A 16822-nucleotide genomic window follows, 5' to 3' on the forward strand; every position below is an offset into this window, starting at 1 on the left:
GAGCTGGCAGGTGCACTTGGAGCCTGTGGGCAGCTGGACAGAGCACGCGCGTCCGCAGAGGGCTCGGCAGGCCGTGGCTCCAGCGCGCACCCCTAGATGGCGCTGTGGGCCCGCGCAAATCGCCCCTGGCCGCGCGGCCAGGAAACTCCCTCCCGCGGGCGGCCAGGGCGCGCAGGAACTAAGTTCCCGGCTCCCTCTTTCTGAAGGGGACACACTGTCGCTTAAATGAAACAGAGTGAGGGTGCTAGATTCTCTCAGCGAAAGTGGGAACTATGTGCTGCTTGAGAGTGTATAACACCCCGAGTTCATGCCCTGGAGGCTGGGGTGTGCGCCGCAGCGGGGGGTGGCTGGGCGGGCACGGGAGGGGTCTGGGCGGGGAGGCCCGGGGTAGAACGGGCAGGGGGCGCCGGGCGGGGCGAGGGGCACCGGAACCCTCGCTTTCGCGGTTCAGCCTCTTTAGGGACTGTGTGCGCAGCGCACGGGCGCCTCACGGGAGGGTTCGCATTTGGGAACAGTTCGGGAAGTTTCATCCGAATGCGTCACTGGCCCACAGTGCCGCCTTTTTGCTTCTGAGGCCGAGCGCAGAAACCAGGCCTTGTCAGGAGGGGTCGAAAGACAGCTTGTGCGGGGAGGCGCCGACGGCGAAGAGTTCGTGTGCTGTCTGGGACCTGAAGCACACGGGGAACTGAGCATGCGCACTCTGGGAGCCAGGGCAGGGCTGGGGGGAGGCAGGGCAGGGGGAGAGCCGCTCAGGTTTCGGGATCAAGGAGAGCAGACTGACCCACAGGTCCCTGAGAGTGTGCTCACCGGAACAGCCTCTACCCCCAGACGACGCTCTCGCGACGGCGCCCCGCCCCCGGCTCCGTCCCAGGACTCCTGCCCGGGAGGCGTCCGGCCCCAGCATGCCCCGCGCCTTCGAGCCCGTACCCCGCCGGCCGCGTGAGGAACGCGCGAGTTCTCTGAGCTGCTGGTGCCGGCGCTGGCCCGGGAGAGACTCGGGGCGCCGTCAGGTGTGGCAGGCGGGCCAGCCGGGACCTGTGCGCGGTTGGGACGGGATGGGCCACAGCTCTGGTGTCCCGGGGAATGGCGCTGGGAATAGAGTCCCCAGCGCCGCGTGTTGGCGGGTTCTTGAGGAGAGCTCGCTGGCGTCCTCTAGGTTGTGCGTGATTTGCGGGACCAGAGGAACTAACATTGTGAGCCTCCGTGTAAGAATTTCACGACTGACGGCAGAGCAGTCCAGCCGGCTGGGCCTCCGAAGTGCAGGGCCTTGTGTGAGGCCCAGGCCGTGGGGCGCAGCCCCTGACGCGGGCCTGCCTCCGGGCACGCCTCTCCTCGTACCCCAAGCGCGGGGCCGCTAGAGCCTCCTGTCTCCCACCGCCCTAGGCCTTAGGGGACGCTGACTGTCGTTCTGTCCTGCACTGGCTGGGGAGGGACTCCCCAAGGACCGCGCCGGAGCTGCTCACAGGGTAGAGCGAAGTGTGCTCCAAACCCGTCTTCTATTCATGTTAATTGAATGTCTGCCTTGGTTTCTTTCAAAGCCGCTTCCTCACAATCCAGTTTCTGAAGCCCGGAACAGATCCTTTGTGAGGTTCCGAAACGGGCTTGTAAGGACAGGCCTCAGTCGAACTCAGACAACTGGAGAGAGCCTTTGAGTCTGCCTGAAAGGATCCTATTTTTTTGATGACAATGCGCAGGTATTTGGCTTTTTTAATGCAAGGAAAAGATGTTAAGCTTCAAAAACAGTTTTGTTTTCGGGATCTAAAGTTTTCCAAATTATTTTTCTTCTCCCCTTTGAGAAATACTCACCGAACTTTGTGGAAAATCACAGCCCTTGATTTACTATCTTTGATTCCAAATGAATGAGCCCAAGTTTCACTGGTATAATCAATCACACCACCCTCACAGGCGATTTCAGTCAGCACTCAGAGCATCCTTGTGAGAAGACATTGCATGGCCAAATTTCCAGAGGAAAAGTGGAGGCCTGGAAACGAAAGGAAAATGACCCGAGGTCACACAGCTGGGAAGAAGTGGGACCTGAGGTTGGACCCTCGGATCCATGCAGACCCTCCCTTTCCACACCTGCGTCTCTGCACTGTAAACCGCTGGTATCTTTTCACCAGGCACTTTCTTGGTCTAGCGTCTAAAAGTTCAGGGATTAATGCCTAGTTAGAGCCTCTACTTTATGCAGCCAGAGATTTTCATCCTCGATTAAAATAAAACTCAGCCAGCATGACCTTCCTGTTGAGAACATTCAGTTAGTGGTCAGGGAATGAGATAGTGGGGTCTCATTTTCAAAACAGTTTCCCATGAAGGAGTGTACCTTGAACTACAGCAGAAACGTGCCCAACTGGGCCTTCCCCTGAAAGCCAACTTTCATTAAACACGTAACACACATTTTTTTCTGTACAAATGCAAATAGAATTGTGTCGGCAATTTATCACCGACCTCTTAATCATCTCATGGTATTTCAGACATTTAGTTCCAAAAAATAAGATGGTCTGTGAAATATGTAACATATGAGACCTTCAATGTATTCGTCCTTATTTCACATATCCACAAATATTTATTAACCTTATATTATGGCCCTCTGGTAATGGAGATGTAGTAGTACACACAGGCAACAAGCCTGCTTTCTTGCAGTGTATGTTCTAGTGAGAAACGCAGACAATAAACAGTTAATAAATGCGTATATCAGAAAGTTACAATAAGGGCAAGGAAGAAACAAAAGAGACAGGACATGAAAGAATGTGGGAATTAGGTTTCATTTTACATGAGATATTTCTATTGGGCTAATATTTACTTAGAGAGTCAAGTGAATTGGGAGAAAAATAAATACTAGTTGTCATCTCTCTTTTTTTTTAATTTACTTGTCAGGAGCATCTGTTGTAAAACCTTATCATTCTTAATGGTGAGCTTTCTTTCTAGGCATTTATTATGTTCAATGCAATGTTTTCTGTATCATTGGATCTCTGTAATCTTTGTTTTATACATCTTCAAAGGGGATAATACCTCCTGAGCCTACCTCCCCAACTGTTTGAAATCAAATGAAAAGATGTATGCATGATGGTTTTGAAATTTTGAAAGGATGGTGGACTCCCAAGGGATGACTGTCTTTTATTTGGTTTTGTAATGGCATGCCATTTGGGACTGAATATGTTTGCTGTAATTCTACTCTGTCCATTTAGAGTCTAGATTTCTGTGAGTCAGGTTCATCCCATGGGTTTGTTTTGATGGTTGGCAATGACTTTCTAGAGCGCTGTGTTTACTCATGTTCTCCCACCATGTAGCCCATCATCCTGAACAATCCTGTTCTAAAGCAGATTTTCTGGCATCTCAGCAACTCCTTGGTAGACCTTTTGCTTTCTCCTGGCAAGCTGACTGACAAATGCCAGATGCTAACTCTTGGCTCCCTTCAATTTGCCCTTCATAAATGTGGCCCAGGTCCTTCCTCATGTGGTCGTATGATTCCATGTTTTGTGTACTCTTCATTAAAAGACAGGGGCCTCAGGCACAGAAAATTTACAGAAAGAAGTAAGTCTTTATAGAAATTTTGAGTCTCACTGACCAGAGTAAAATATACACATCAGGTGGTTATAAATTTAGGAATTGATTTGGATTACAGCTAAAATATCAAAAGTCTCTTTATGCCAGAGAAAAATATTTTTGAAGCTTAAATCAGAAGATCATAGGATAAGGAGAATTTTAACCACAGGGCAAACCATGGTCTTTTAATTCAGCCATGAAGTTCAGCTTTCCAGGACATGTTTAAGACAGCCAAGGGAAGGTCTGTCCTTCTAAGCAGATTTAAGAGGAAACTAATTTGTGCCTGTGCATATTTTACCCAAATTTATGGATTTGGAATTTAAAGTATTAAACAGAGAGCAAGCTAATTGCATAAAGAAGGGGAGGCAGGTTACTATGTAGGAAGAGCCTCCTGGAGTATGAATAATATAGGAGGTTGCAAATCAGCAAGGTCAGGGGAAAGTAGGATCCTCAGGGACCAGCTTGCTCAGAGCAGAGCTTTCACCTCAGGTTATTTGTGTTAACAGGTTAACTTTATTGTCCCCTGAGATTTTAACATCTCTCTCTCTCTCTCTCTCTCTCTCCAGAGTTATTTATCTATATATAGTGACTTGTCTTTACACTATATTTGATCTTCACAGCTCCATGAAGTCTTGACTTGTAGTCAGGAAACAGAAATGTTTCTCCATTTCTGTATACTGCATTCAGGATAGTCTGTTCAAGTCTGTCTTTCAAATCAGAAATTTGCTCTTTCAAATGGTCTTATCCTTTGACCGTTTTATGACTTTCTTAATTTTATAATGGTTTTCCATTTCCAAAAGTTCATTCTCTCTCTTCTTTTTTTTTTTTTTTCTTTTTTAAGTTTACTTGTTCTTTTTTTTTGCCTGTTTGGGGGAGTTGGTCCTTTATACTTCCTTTGGGCATGTTACTCTTCCAGGGGGTGAGAAATCTCTCCTTGGTTTCATTGGTTGGTCAGTTGTCATTTCAGACAGTTTTCTCTAGTGCTTTGTGTTTTTGTGTGTGAGCTCATCTTCAGTGGGAATTAATTTCTTTCACAGTTTCCTCGGATGGGGATTTCAGTGCTGACCAGTTTTTATACTAGCTTTTCCCTTAGGTTCTCATATCAAGTGAGTAGTAAGAAAGGGCCACTTAGGGGTTCTGTGTACTTTGTAATAATCCTGTTATGTAATCATCCCACAGCCCTGAAGGAGAGTCTGCTTTCAAATCAAGTTTTGGAGAAAGTGGGCAGAGTCTTTTTGTTTTAGGTTTCTGTTCTAGCTGAGATAGCTTTCCATCTTTGGCCTTTATTTTTGGAGGAAGCATGGGGCTAGTTTTCCACCAAATATGGCCTCAAAACCAGTTGAAGCATGAGTGCTAAACCCTAGAACCTCATGTATATTCAGGTACCTCCAGATTTCTGCAACTTCAACTCCTACTCTGTGCTGTGGTCTTCAGTTCCTATTTTCTACCAAAGGGTCCCCTTTCTTGCTTTTGAATTTGACACAGGTTTTACAGATTTATTTTTAAAATTGTCAGCAGTGTTTTTAAATGTTTGAACCAGGGAATCGAAGGCCTCTTCAACCTGTCTTCTTCACTGGCAGCTTCTGAACTAATTCTTTATGTGATTGCAATGAAAACCTTGATACCAGATAGTTTACCAATCACCAAACTTGAACCCAGGAAAGGGAATGGTGACTCATGGGTAGTAAGTCAGGTTGGTTATTAATGTCCCCCTAAATGATGTAGATGTGCTCACAAACATGCTGAAAATGAAAGCAGGGTACTTACTGAGTGGACTAGAATAGCATAATTTCAGTTTCTAGAGACAAATATTCCTGGCTGTAAATGCCTGTTCTAACATAGATTCTTTTGTGCTTCCCTATAAAAAGGGATTTCTGAAGACCTCAGTCTTCCTGAGTAGTTCAGCAGGTGTTAGTCTTGGTTCTTTATCAGAATGTTCTGCGTGCTCACTCTGTTCATCTTTGCCAACTGAATTCGACAGGCCTCAAGTTGAATAGGGACACCTCTCTTACATGGCTTGAAAGATGAGGTCTGAGTAGGTCGCTTGTGATATCTGGAGAACCTCTGAAAATCTGAAAAATTAATCACTGGAAAGTAGTGGAAAATGGTAGAAATTTAACAGCCTGGGATGGGAGGATGGTATTTTAAGAAAGCAAAGTTTAAGGCTTTGAATCAGGAGTTACCAGGGCAGATGTTATGAATGAGGGTATGATTAGCCATTGAGATGCTTGTCTCATAGGCAGTCTTTTGTGTTGTCCTTCAATGTGAGTTCCGAAAGGGATATTTACTTATCGATAGATAATAGGTGATAGTTCTTTGAATATTGTTGTATACTTCAGGTAGTTGAGAAATACGATTATTTTTCTATTAACATTCAAAAATAAAATATTATGGAAGAGTGTGTCTTAAAATCACGCTAATTTAAGTGTTTGTTTTGTTTTGTTTTGTTTTGTTTTAAAAGGACCAAACTACATTTAAATATTTGGTTAGTTTCCTCAGGCTGGGTTTTAAGCTTTCTGTGTGTAGTTGTTGTGGATTTTGAAGCCCAGTCTGGTGGTAAATACAGAGGCAGCTACAGAAACAGAGGTGTGACTAAGGGTTCCTGCCTTTTGCTGTTGAAGAAATCTTTTTTAGCTTCTTGCTATTTCTTAGCTCATAGGCAGTGCTAGGGAAGCAAAGTATTTGAGGTCAAAAACCGTTTTGTCAGGCCAATAAGAATTATTTCCTCAAAAGTTTCCCTAAATAGGGCAAAGGTAGGTGATGGAGAGCATGCTTTTAAAATGAGAGAGATTTCCTTACATGGGGAAGTTCCTTGGGGAAGTTGGCTGAGGAGATCACTTACTAGCACGTGGTCACATTCTCTGATTGGATCGCTGAGAATCCCAAGGAATCAATATCTGAAGAGGAATAATATGAATTACTAATATTCCCTAAGTATTGGCAGTGAAGGATTCTTCCCTTTGCTTATTCTTACACCCCTTCCTTCCTGAAAAAGTTCCTCTCTGTGCTGTTTGGTGGGTATAAAGTCCAGAAACTCCTTGTGAAAAAGTATTATATGAGCATAAATATTGAAATAATGAACACATTAACACAGGCATTAAGAAAAGGGCTCTTCTGAAAAATAGTTGAGATCGGCATTTGTTAAATGATGTTGAAAATAAAGACATTAGAATGTGTGTCAGCACATTTGCATCAATTAATTTCTGATTTTACAAGCTGTGCATAAAGCAGTTTGTATTTATTTATTTTTAAAAGAAACTTTCCTGCATTTTAGTATCTTATGTGCTAGCACTCGGTCTTTTCTCTGTAGTCCTAATAATGCGATGATGAAAGATGTGGGAAATACCAGAAAAGGTAAATGTAATAAGACATGCTTAATTTATGTTAATGGGTAGGAATCAATTGTAGGTATTTTCTTGGATATAAGTCCTATGCTTTGGGGAATAAGAATGAAACAGAAGACATAGCTCTTGTTCAGAGGTATTGCGGCTTAGTTACGATTATAAAATTCAGTGTTGGTGAGCATCGAGAATCAGTGCGAATGAGGTGCTGGCCCTTACTGAGTCTTTGATTGGACACTTTGTGGGCAGCCCAGTGCATCCCTGTGCATGGTTTCTTTGTCCCCTCAGAGGAAAGGTAGGGCTTTCCCTTCTAGGGCTAACTCTTCTTTCTCTCCTGCCTAAGGCAAGAGAGTCAAGTTTTGAAGAATGCCCAGAAGGCAGGGCAAGGAAGGAGGCTGGCAGGATGAAGAGATTGTGGTAGGGAATTTCTGTAGGTGCTCTGAATTCATCAAGTCTGAATTAGAGGAACGAGGAGAAATATTAAATACTGTTTCCTTATCTTAAACCAAATATGTAATAGTGATCCCTAAACAAGGTTCTGTGACCAGAGGTCCCACAGGTCTTACTTCCTTCAAGACTCCTTGGTTTCCCACAGGTGGTATATTTGGTTTCTGTTGTTGCTTTAATACTTAAGAAGAGATTTCTTCAAAATTTCTTGTTTGTCTTTTAAATCTGCTTAGGAGTACTATGGGTCTTTTTGGTTTTTGTTTGTTTTGTTTTGATTTAGGCAGTAGGGCAGTAAATTTTGGCCCAGATCAAAACAAATAGTCATAAATTTATGATCTGAATTTAGTGGTTATATTTTTTATTTATATGTCTTTTTACAGATGATTTGTTATTTGACAAAGATGCTTTGAGCTCCTAGCGGGTGCCAGACATTAAGACATTAGGGACAAAATGGAGACAGGGATGGAGGGTAAAGACAGGGGGGGTGTGTATTGTCGTTAAGGAGTAGAGAGAGGAGAGGGGGGAAATAAATGAAAAACAGAAAGACAAATAGAATTGAGGTGGTGATAGTGTGATGGACATGAAGCACTGGGGCGATGGGTTGGGAGGGGAGTGAGGGCAGAGAAGGAGCTCCTTTAGAGAGAGGACACGGGGCGGCCTCTCAAACCCCAACAGTGAGAACGGGCTGCCCTGGAGGGCTAAGAGCTGTGAGCGCAGCAGTGAGCTTGGTTTGTTGGAGGCCCGTGCAAAGGGCCGCTGTGGCTGCAGGACGGTGACGGAATAGGGGAGTGGAGGGGCACAATGGAGCAGACAGCACAGCCCAGATCAGGTAGGGTCTGTACATTACAGTGAAAAGTTGTTTATTGTTCAAGGTCAGAGTGTTGGAGGGTGCAGGTAGGAAAGCAAAGGGCATTTATGTTCTAAAAATACTGTTCTGGCCACTGGGTGGAGAGTGGATTGTGGATTGTAAGAGCACCCCAGTCCAGAGAAGGTGCCGGCCTCTCTCAGTTTTGCAGAAAGAGACTGATTCTGGGTGACTTTTCCAAGGGCATGCCATCAGGCAGGAGCCAGGAGGCACCTTCTGAATTTAGCCCTCTTTCCCTGACACCCAAAGCGAGAACGTGTGGGCACAGGGAGTCTGGGCCACCGTGTCCTGGCAAGAAAAGCAGGAGGTTTGGGGTGAACATTGCTGTCCAGGTCCTGGCTCTGTCACCCACAAGGTCAGAACTTGGGGAAGTCACTTGGTTCTCAGTTTCTATTAACTTGTAATGCCTTTTCACAGGTTTCTTATTAGACACAAGATAGGATTCTTATGAGAAATTAAGGTAAATTTGTGAAAGAAATACCTGTATTAGTTATATTATGAAAATAAAAGAGCTGTAATTTTAATTATGATGCCATGAAAATAGAAAAGTTAAGAGGAATTGGAAATGAGGACAGCAGGGGGTGCGTTTGTCTCCCTGAGTCTTGAAACAGGTGTCCTTGCAGGTTAGTTTGACTAGGAAGACCCCGACTCTGCCATCACTTGCCTGGGCCAATGAGGGGCTTAGTTATGTGGAACCCCACCATTTCTTGCAAACTTAGGACACTTAGATCTTTGAGGAAAGAGGTATTCACCTAGAAGGACATATAGGTCAAAATGGAGCTCAGGAGGAGTCCTGTGGCTGATTCTACGAATGATCGATGAGAGGAACATGACATCCCAGTTTGTATGTATTAGTGTGTCATTTATCACCCAGAGGGCTGGCAACATGTTCTGTGTCCACACAATTTATCTGTACCAAAAGCGAGTATCTGTCCTCATGAGGACCACATTTACTCGAGGTCACAAGAGTTAGACCATTCTAATGGTCTAAAACGGTCTAGACCATTCTAGGTGGAGGGTAGACATGTGTGAAGAGAAAAGGACACCAGCCATTTGGCATCCTGTTGGCCCAAATCTTCGGGGTTTGTACTGAGTGCTTTGTTTTGCAACGGCAGACATTTGTGTGCTATTGGCACAGCTGACTGCTGAGGAGCTGGATTGGGAGAAGGAAGATTGTCTGACCCATTGCCCCTGGGGCATTTTGATGCTTAAAAAAATACTGATTCTGGAACTTCTGGATGCCAGCTGTGGGTAGCCATGGGGTACTAACTTACTTGACAGTTTTAGTAGATTGTTCTAGAAACATACAAACTGAAGTCCAAAACATTTTAACAGTTGTTGGATTTAGATTTGGTGGCAGAGCGCCTATGACCAGGAATGATTTCACTAATTTCTATGCTTGCATGGATGCAAATCTGTCCATTACTCCTCAGTTTTCAGCCTTATCAAAATTATTTCTTTTCTTTGACTCTCAGTCTTCTAACTGAAGAAGTTTGGGGACGTGAGATCTGTGGGTTTCTGTGGTGGGTAAATACAGTAATATATCTGCTGGAATTCAGTGTCTGGCATGAGGCAGGCATCAAATCTTTGTGGATTTCCGACCAAACTGGGAACAATGTGTTAGCACCGAGGTCTTTGGCTGACTCCAGTCCTTAGTTTGAATAAACAAAATATCAGTAATACTAACCTTTGGCTGTGTTCTGGATGGGCTTTTAAATGTGAAAATAGTAGGTTATGAGCAGGGGTGTGAATCAGGAGCAAGGGAGGGCTAGTTTCTCCGTGGTAATTACCTACGCAGATTTCAGGAGTCAGAGGAAGCATGGATTAGTCAAAAGAGCTTGGCTTTCATGTGATGCAATTCTCTTTTTGAGTCCTGTTTGTGCTCCTTGTTAGCCCTGTGCCCATAGTGAGGGCAGAAGTTGATTTTGGAATTTACAACTCTATAAGCTAGTTTTTTAGTTTTTAGTTTTTGTTTTTACCATTGCTTGACTCCTATGATGTAGGGAAGGAAATTGGTTGTTGCTTCTTCTTTATCTTTTATTCAAATTCCAGGACTGTGTAGAGTCCTAGCTTCAAAGGAGGAGTCCTGGTAGTCAGAACACTTCCTTCTCATTCCAAATCTTAGCACTCCCGATCATGTCCCCTGGGACTGCTGGGAGCTGACTCACTGTTCTGATATGTCCTACCGTGAGTGTGGTTGAGAGTGACTACACATGTGACCTCTCTCAAAGAATAACTGTGTAAGTTGAAGAATTTTAAAGCCAAAGGAGTAAATGTCATGGGAGTTTTTAGCCCTCTATTAAGACAAGGTAAATAAATTTTTTTAGGTAGGAGGCCTTAGTTAGCGATTTCTAAATTCTATCACTTGTAATTTTGAGTCTAAGTATAAGGTTGTTCCAGCATCAAGCCATTCGGTGATGCCCAAACTACATTGGTCTGATTTTAAAGCAAACCCACCCATTGTCAGCCACAGCACAGTCTTCGCCAATGAAAAGAAAGTCTCTTCTATCTACAGATGTTTGTTGAGCACCCATCATGCTTCTAATACTGGAGATTGTGGGTGCAGGGTTGCAGCTCACCACCTCCCCTGCACTGAATTAAAACCTGGCAGCAGAATACATCTGCATGATCCCATAAATGGAATGTGATGACGGGAAGGAGTGAGGTCTCCTAAGCAGGCCTGTGACAGGGACATGCAGCCCCTAGCTGGTCAGGATGGCTTCTTAGAAGCTATTCATGCTGGTGCTGAAGGCAGTGTGGGCGGGGGGGGGGGGGTGTCACTCCCTGGAGGATGGGGGAGCAGAGGGAGTACCTGCCCTAGGCTTTGGCTCTGAACTCTGTGCTTTTTATGAACTGTACCCGATAGCTTACAGTAGTGGTGGGATGAACCATATTTCATCCTTTCCACGGATCGGCCAGCCAGCTAGAAATGACAACAAAGATCATTTAGACATTTCACTGTCCTCATCGTCTTGGATAACTTGGTGGCACAAAATAGAGCTGACCTTTCTGGAGTACCTTTTTCTCTGTCTTTCTCTGTTTTTCCTCATATCTTATTGGCTTCTCTTATTAACCTTTGCTTGACTTGTAAAGTTTATCGTTGACTCGGTCTTGATCCCAGACAACCTCATGTCTCTATTTATACTCTCCTTCCCCAAGTCATCTTGTGAATTCCCCACATTGTGATGGCATTAACTGCCTTCCATAAGCTTATGACCCCAAATTTATCTTTGCTTCCTAATCCAGATCTATATATGAGATGCCTGCTTACATCTCTATTTTGAAAGGGGCTGTAGTACCCAAAGGTGAATTCATACATCTCCCCCAAGTGTTGCTCCCTGGTCTCCATCCCTCATTGCCTGCTCACTCCCATAGTCCATTAAAGAAGTTTCCATGATTAACCCTCTAAAATGTTACCTTCCGGGGCACCTGGGAGGCTGAGTCGGTTAAGCATCTGACTGTTGAATTGGGTTCAGGTCATGATCTCAGGGTCATGAGATCATGAGCCCCATATGGGGCTCTATGTCCAGCATGGAATCTGCTTAAGAGTCTTTCCTTCTCCCTCTGCCCCTTACCCCCTACTTATGTGCTCGTGCTTTCTATCTTTAAAAAAAAGTAGTAATAAAAAAAGAAGAAAATTTTGACTTGTATCCTTACCTCCCACTCTACTACAATCCACCTCCTCTTCTCTCTTGTTCTGTTGAAAAGGCCTTCAAGCTGGTCTTGTTTCTGCTTTTGTTCCCTTAGTCCATTCACTACAAATCAGCCAAAGTTACCTCTTTTTTTTTTTTTTAACAATTTTATCTTCTTAGAGCAGTTCTTGGTTCACAGTATAAGCGAGAGGAGTTTCCAAATATGCCCTGCCCTTACACACATGCATAGTCTCCCCCATTACCAATACCCCACAACAGAGGGCACATTTGTTATAACAGATGGACTTACACAGACTCTTCATTCTCACTCAGAGTCCCTGCTTCCCCTGAGGATTCACCCTTGGGATATTTCTAAGGGTTTGGGCAAATGACCTTAAGTCCGTCATATACAACAGTCTCATGGCCCTGTTTATTCCTCCTCTGCTAGCCCCTGGCAACCCCGATAGTTTAATTGTCTACTAGTTTTAGCTTTTCTCCAGTGTCCTAGAGTTGGGATCATATAGAAGTCAGCCTTTTCAGATTGACTTCTTTCACTTAGTGGTAGGCATTTAAGTTTCCTCTGTGTTTTTCTCTTGCCTCGGAGTTATCTTTTAAAATGATAAATCTGGTCATGTCTTCCCCCTCCCTTAAATACAACCCCTGTTGTTCAGAACACTTAACATAAAAATCAAATTTCTCCACAATTTGGGCTGTCCACACCTGTACACTTGAACTCCTCTTCTTCCTCCCTCTGCCGTCCTCTCTGTGCTCCATGCTCTTAGGTTCTCACACAGGTCGTGTTCCTGCCTTCATACCTGCTTGGCTGTCTACACTGGCCAGGGTGGAGGGGGTAGTGTTCTGTGCTCCTGCCTGTTGTAATGAGAGAAGCACTTCTCCTTTCAGATCTTACCTTCACCATCATCCCATGAGGCCTCCTGAGATTGCCCCTGGACAGCCCCTTGGATGCTTCCTGCCCGAGCCCGGAATTGTCTACCTGCCCTCCCCATGAGGGTGTGAAGGTAAGCCTCAGGCCACAATGGTGATTTGGTTGACATACAGCAACAGGTCCAGGTAAGGATACAGACCCAGACCCACAATCCCTTATTCAAAAGTTTGGGGGCAGAAATATTTTACAATTTAACTTTTTACAGAAGTTTTTTCAATTTAGTATTTTAGAGAGGTATTATGATGCTTTATACCATATAAGACCAAGTTCTCCATAATTCAGAGATCGACTCTGGAGTTACTAATGCCAATAGAAATGGTCTCAGACACCCAGAGGCAGCACCATGTGCTGCCATGGTGGGAAGTTTTTAAAGTAGAAAATCAGCTCCTCCGTCGTTAGCAAACCATACTGAAACACCAGTGGATAACTCACTGGAATTTGATTTTTTTTTTTTTTTTTTCCCCAGTCACAGAGAAAGAGGCTGCTAGGTAGCTCCCTCCATTCACACAGAAGCACCCTCACTGATTTTGAATTCTGGACTTTCAGTGTTTGACCTGATTGCCAGATCTTGTCAAAGGAGTAATTTCTTTTTACCATCAGGAAACTTGGACAGTCAATGTCGTAAGGATAGACTTAGTTTCCACTTTCAACTCACCACCTCCCACCCCTCCAGAAAAGAATCTCTGAGGAGCCAGTTCCTTTACCAGAGGGTTCTCTCATCATGAAGGTTCTCCAGGGGTGACAAATCACAATAACTTGCAGTTGTGTTAATAGCAGGAAGTATCCATTTAAATTGGTCACTCCTTGCTGTGTGTCCTTTTCTAAATGAGTAGGCTATCAATTTAAAATTGTGCTTGAAGAGGAATTATGCTTCAGTACTTACTTTATTGGTAAAAAATTAATGAAATAGATTGCTATAAAATAATCTAATTTTGCCTGATGTACTTTTGTGCATTTAATGAACAGAAGTAATAACTTATTTGGGGCTGACATCAATGAGGCGTGTATTTCATAAAACATGATTACCGACTATCTGACTCTAAAAGTCACATATTAACATTAATGTAACAGTGTTTATTTCATTACCTCTTGGCATGAAGGCAGAATTAATTTTGTTCACCATCTTTTCAATAAGGAAAAGAAAAGCTTTATGCTGATTGTACCACAGGAGTCCTCAACTTTCCTATAATTGTTCCAGAATTGTTTTATAAATACTTGTGGGCAGAGATGGCCCCTTTGTACAAGTAATGGCAGAAATGTTTGCCTAGACCAACCAGGAGTATGAGTGTAATGGTCTGTCAAGAACCAAAATCAGCCTTTTGAAGCACACTTTATTTCAGGCCTTGGCTTTAGGGGCTGTGTTTCTCACACGGTGCCTCGCCAAGCAAACGTGTACTGGGAGCGTGTTAGTGTGGCCTGATGCTCACAGCTGCAGCGAAGTGCAGGGCTGTAGGATCTGGGGGAGATGCTGTCCTCCCCATTGTAGCTCTCCACTGAGTCCACCCCTGGCTTCCCCACATCACCCCATAAGAAACCTTTGTCATATTCAATATTAGGATAAATGGTTCGCAGCTATTTCAGACTCCATTTTTTAGATGTATTGCATTTTTTCTGAACATACCCTTGCTTAGTGATCATCCCCTCTCCCAGGAGCCCTCTATGCTCAGTACAGGTGAACACGGGACTAAGATGCCCCCCCCCCCCCGATTTTACCTCTCTGCTTTTCAGGTTTTATATTGCTAAATAAAGAAGTGAACCAGGTGATGTGTTAGAAATTATTGGAAAATATTAAAATTCCTTTCTTATTAAAATGGTTATGGATTTTACTTTGTACATGGTAATATTGTAAAGGAATTGGATAAAATAATGTTTTTTCCCTTCAAGGGCAGAATTCTTTCCCCAGATATTAAGATGGAAGGTACTTAGGGAAACTGGGAAGTCGTGCTGGAAGTAGTGCTCTGTGTCCCTTTGTAATAGCAGTTGTTAAAAACCATTGTTTTTAGTTAGGAGAGAATTTATTAAAATGCAGACTATCAAGACAGAGATACAAGACATGGAAGGTGGGGGCCTGGTATCCGTGGTCAAAAAATGAGCCCAGGTGTTTCTGGTGTAGGTGATCCTCAACGCTCTGCTAGGGAAACACCATGCCTATGCTCATTAATACTTTAATGGTGGGGTTATTGGGTACTTGCTCATATTTTCCTTTTTACTTATTTCCTTGCTTTAACAACTTTATTATTTCATTTAATCTGGCATCTGATCTGATCTTTGCTTTTGTAGGAGTCATACTTGTTTTGAAAAGTCTCTTGGTCTTCTAGCTTAGATCCTAATACTTGTGTTTATGTAAATTATACAAAAAAGAAAATGTACTTAGTTATAATAAAATAAGCAAAATATGATTAACACCAGGATAGAATGTTTTAAGAAAAGAAAATTTAAAGAAAAAAAACAAAACAAAACAAAAATTTCTAGCCACATTTTGGGAGAGGTAATGGGGAGCAACCTGTCAATTATGTTAAGTTGAAATCTCATATCCACGGTCCACAAGCAACATCAAAGTTCTGAGCTAAAATAATTTCTTATTAACATTTAAGTACAATTTTTTAAAATCTAATCCTGTCTCAGTCAGAGGGAGAAACCAAAGAGGTTTAATAAGCACCTCGTCCTTGAAGGTCAGGCCCCTAACAGAGCCCTTAATTAGCATGTGGAACATCTTAGGGCTGGAAAAATCTCTTGCCAAGTGATTTCTTTTCTGGCTGGTTCACTCATGCAGATGATAGAGAGCATCAAAGGACTGATGACTGAAACTTAATTCATATTTGTTTCCCATAATACGTGTGTATTTTCTATACTCACAGTTTCTCTGCTGACTTAATTGTGTCCTAGGGGAATGGGTAAAAGAGGAATGGATAGTTTTAGGAAGGGTAAGGAAATTTCTGATTTCACTGGGGATTTGGGTAACAATGTAGTTTATAGGCATTTCATTGGGTTTTGGCTCATGAACCTTCGGCAAACACATTGTGGATTATAAATAATGCCTTCTGTTTTAGGGCCGTTCTCTGTCTTGTTAAAACTCCCGGTGAATCTGTGGCATAAACCCCTTTTCTTCAGTGTTTGTCTTGGTTGCTCTGGCTGACTTTTAAGCTCTCAGTGGTAGCTGGAGGGTTCTGAGGCCTATCTAACCTTGACACTTCACAGACCCCATCCCAGGGCCTGAAATCCCATCGTGTCTTTAAATTAAGACCACAGTTTTGTGAAGAGTTGCTACATGGAGATTGGGATAGAAGTGGGGTATGATCTCTTATTTCAGTGCATAGTGCAGAATTTATCACACTGTTCACGAACAAGCATTCATTATTCACAGACCTTTAGGGATAGAAAGAAGGTCCTTCATGGGTTTACCAATGAGAACCTGTTTGATGTTAGGCAAGCTATGGGACTGCACTGACATTCTTTTATAACAAATTGTATAAAATAAATGAATTGGCTCAAGTGTCCTTTGCGTTCTTTCATATCAGAATTTCTAGGGAATATTGGTGTTTCTAATTTTTAAATTTTTTGCATCTTCTTGATAAAGCTAACTTTTGAGGTTGAACCTGGGAGCAGTTATTTGGGGTTGAAATTTGATGAATTCAATTCAGTAAACTTGGATGAAGGGCATACTCTGTGCAGGGCACAGTAACTAAATGTCCTTTTGGGTCAGTGTTCTGTCTTGTTGAAAAGATCGGGGGCTGTTCTCAGCTAGTAGCAGGCCTGTTCTTGCACAATCCAGGAGGAGAGGACATGAGCCGCTAAGTCTGCTTCTGGGGAGACCAGAACTGGGGCTGGGGGTTGGGCAGGACTGGGGAGGGTGCAGAGCTGGGCTGGGCATCCTGGGCTGGGGGTCCAGGGCAGGGGTCAGTTCAGTGTTTAAATTGGGTATGTCAGTATTCAAGTAGGTTCTCTGTGCTGGGTAGTAAGTTGAATGCTGATAGCACATATGGATCGGGTTTGGGGGGCTAGGGAGAGGGAGGTCCTGGCTAGGGTGGGTAGAGGGCTAGCTCTCAGC

General features: G+C 43.6%; 1 long non-coding RNA gene across 1 annotated transcript in view; it reads left to right on the top strand.

Moving 5' to 3' along the window:
- The first annotated feature begins 829 nt into the window (after positions 1 to 829).
- LOC116573682 overlaps positions 830 to 16822 on the top strand; it is a 34404-nt gene continuing 18411 nt past the window's right edge. The window contains exons 1-2 of the long non-coding RNA XR_004278935.1: positions 830 to 1694; positions 12732 to 12847. This is a non-coding gene — a long non-coding RNA (uncharacterized LOC116573682). The remainder of the gene's footprint in view (positions 1695 to 12731; positions 12848 to 16822) is intronic.

The sequence above is a fragment of the Mustela erminea genome, chromosome 14 (assembly GCF_009829155.1).
Source record: "Mustela erminea isolate mMusErm1 chromosome 14, mMusErm1.Pri, whole genome shotgun sequence".
Classification (NCBI taxonomy): domain Eukaryota; kingdom Metazoa; phylum Chordata; class Mammalia; order Carnivora; family Mustelidae; genus Mustela; species Mustela erminea.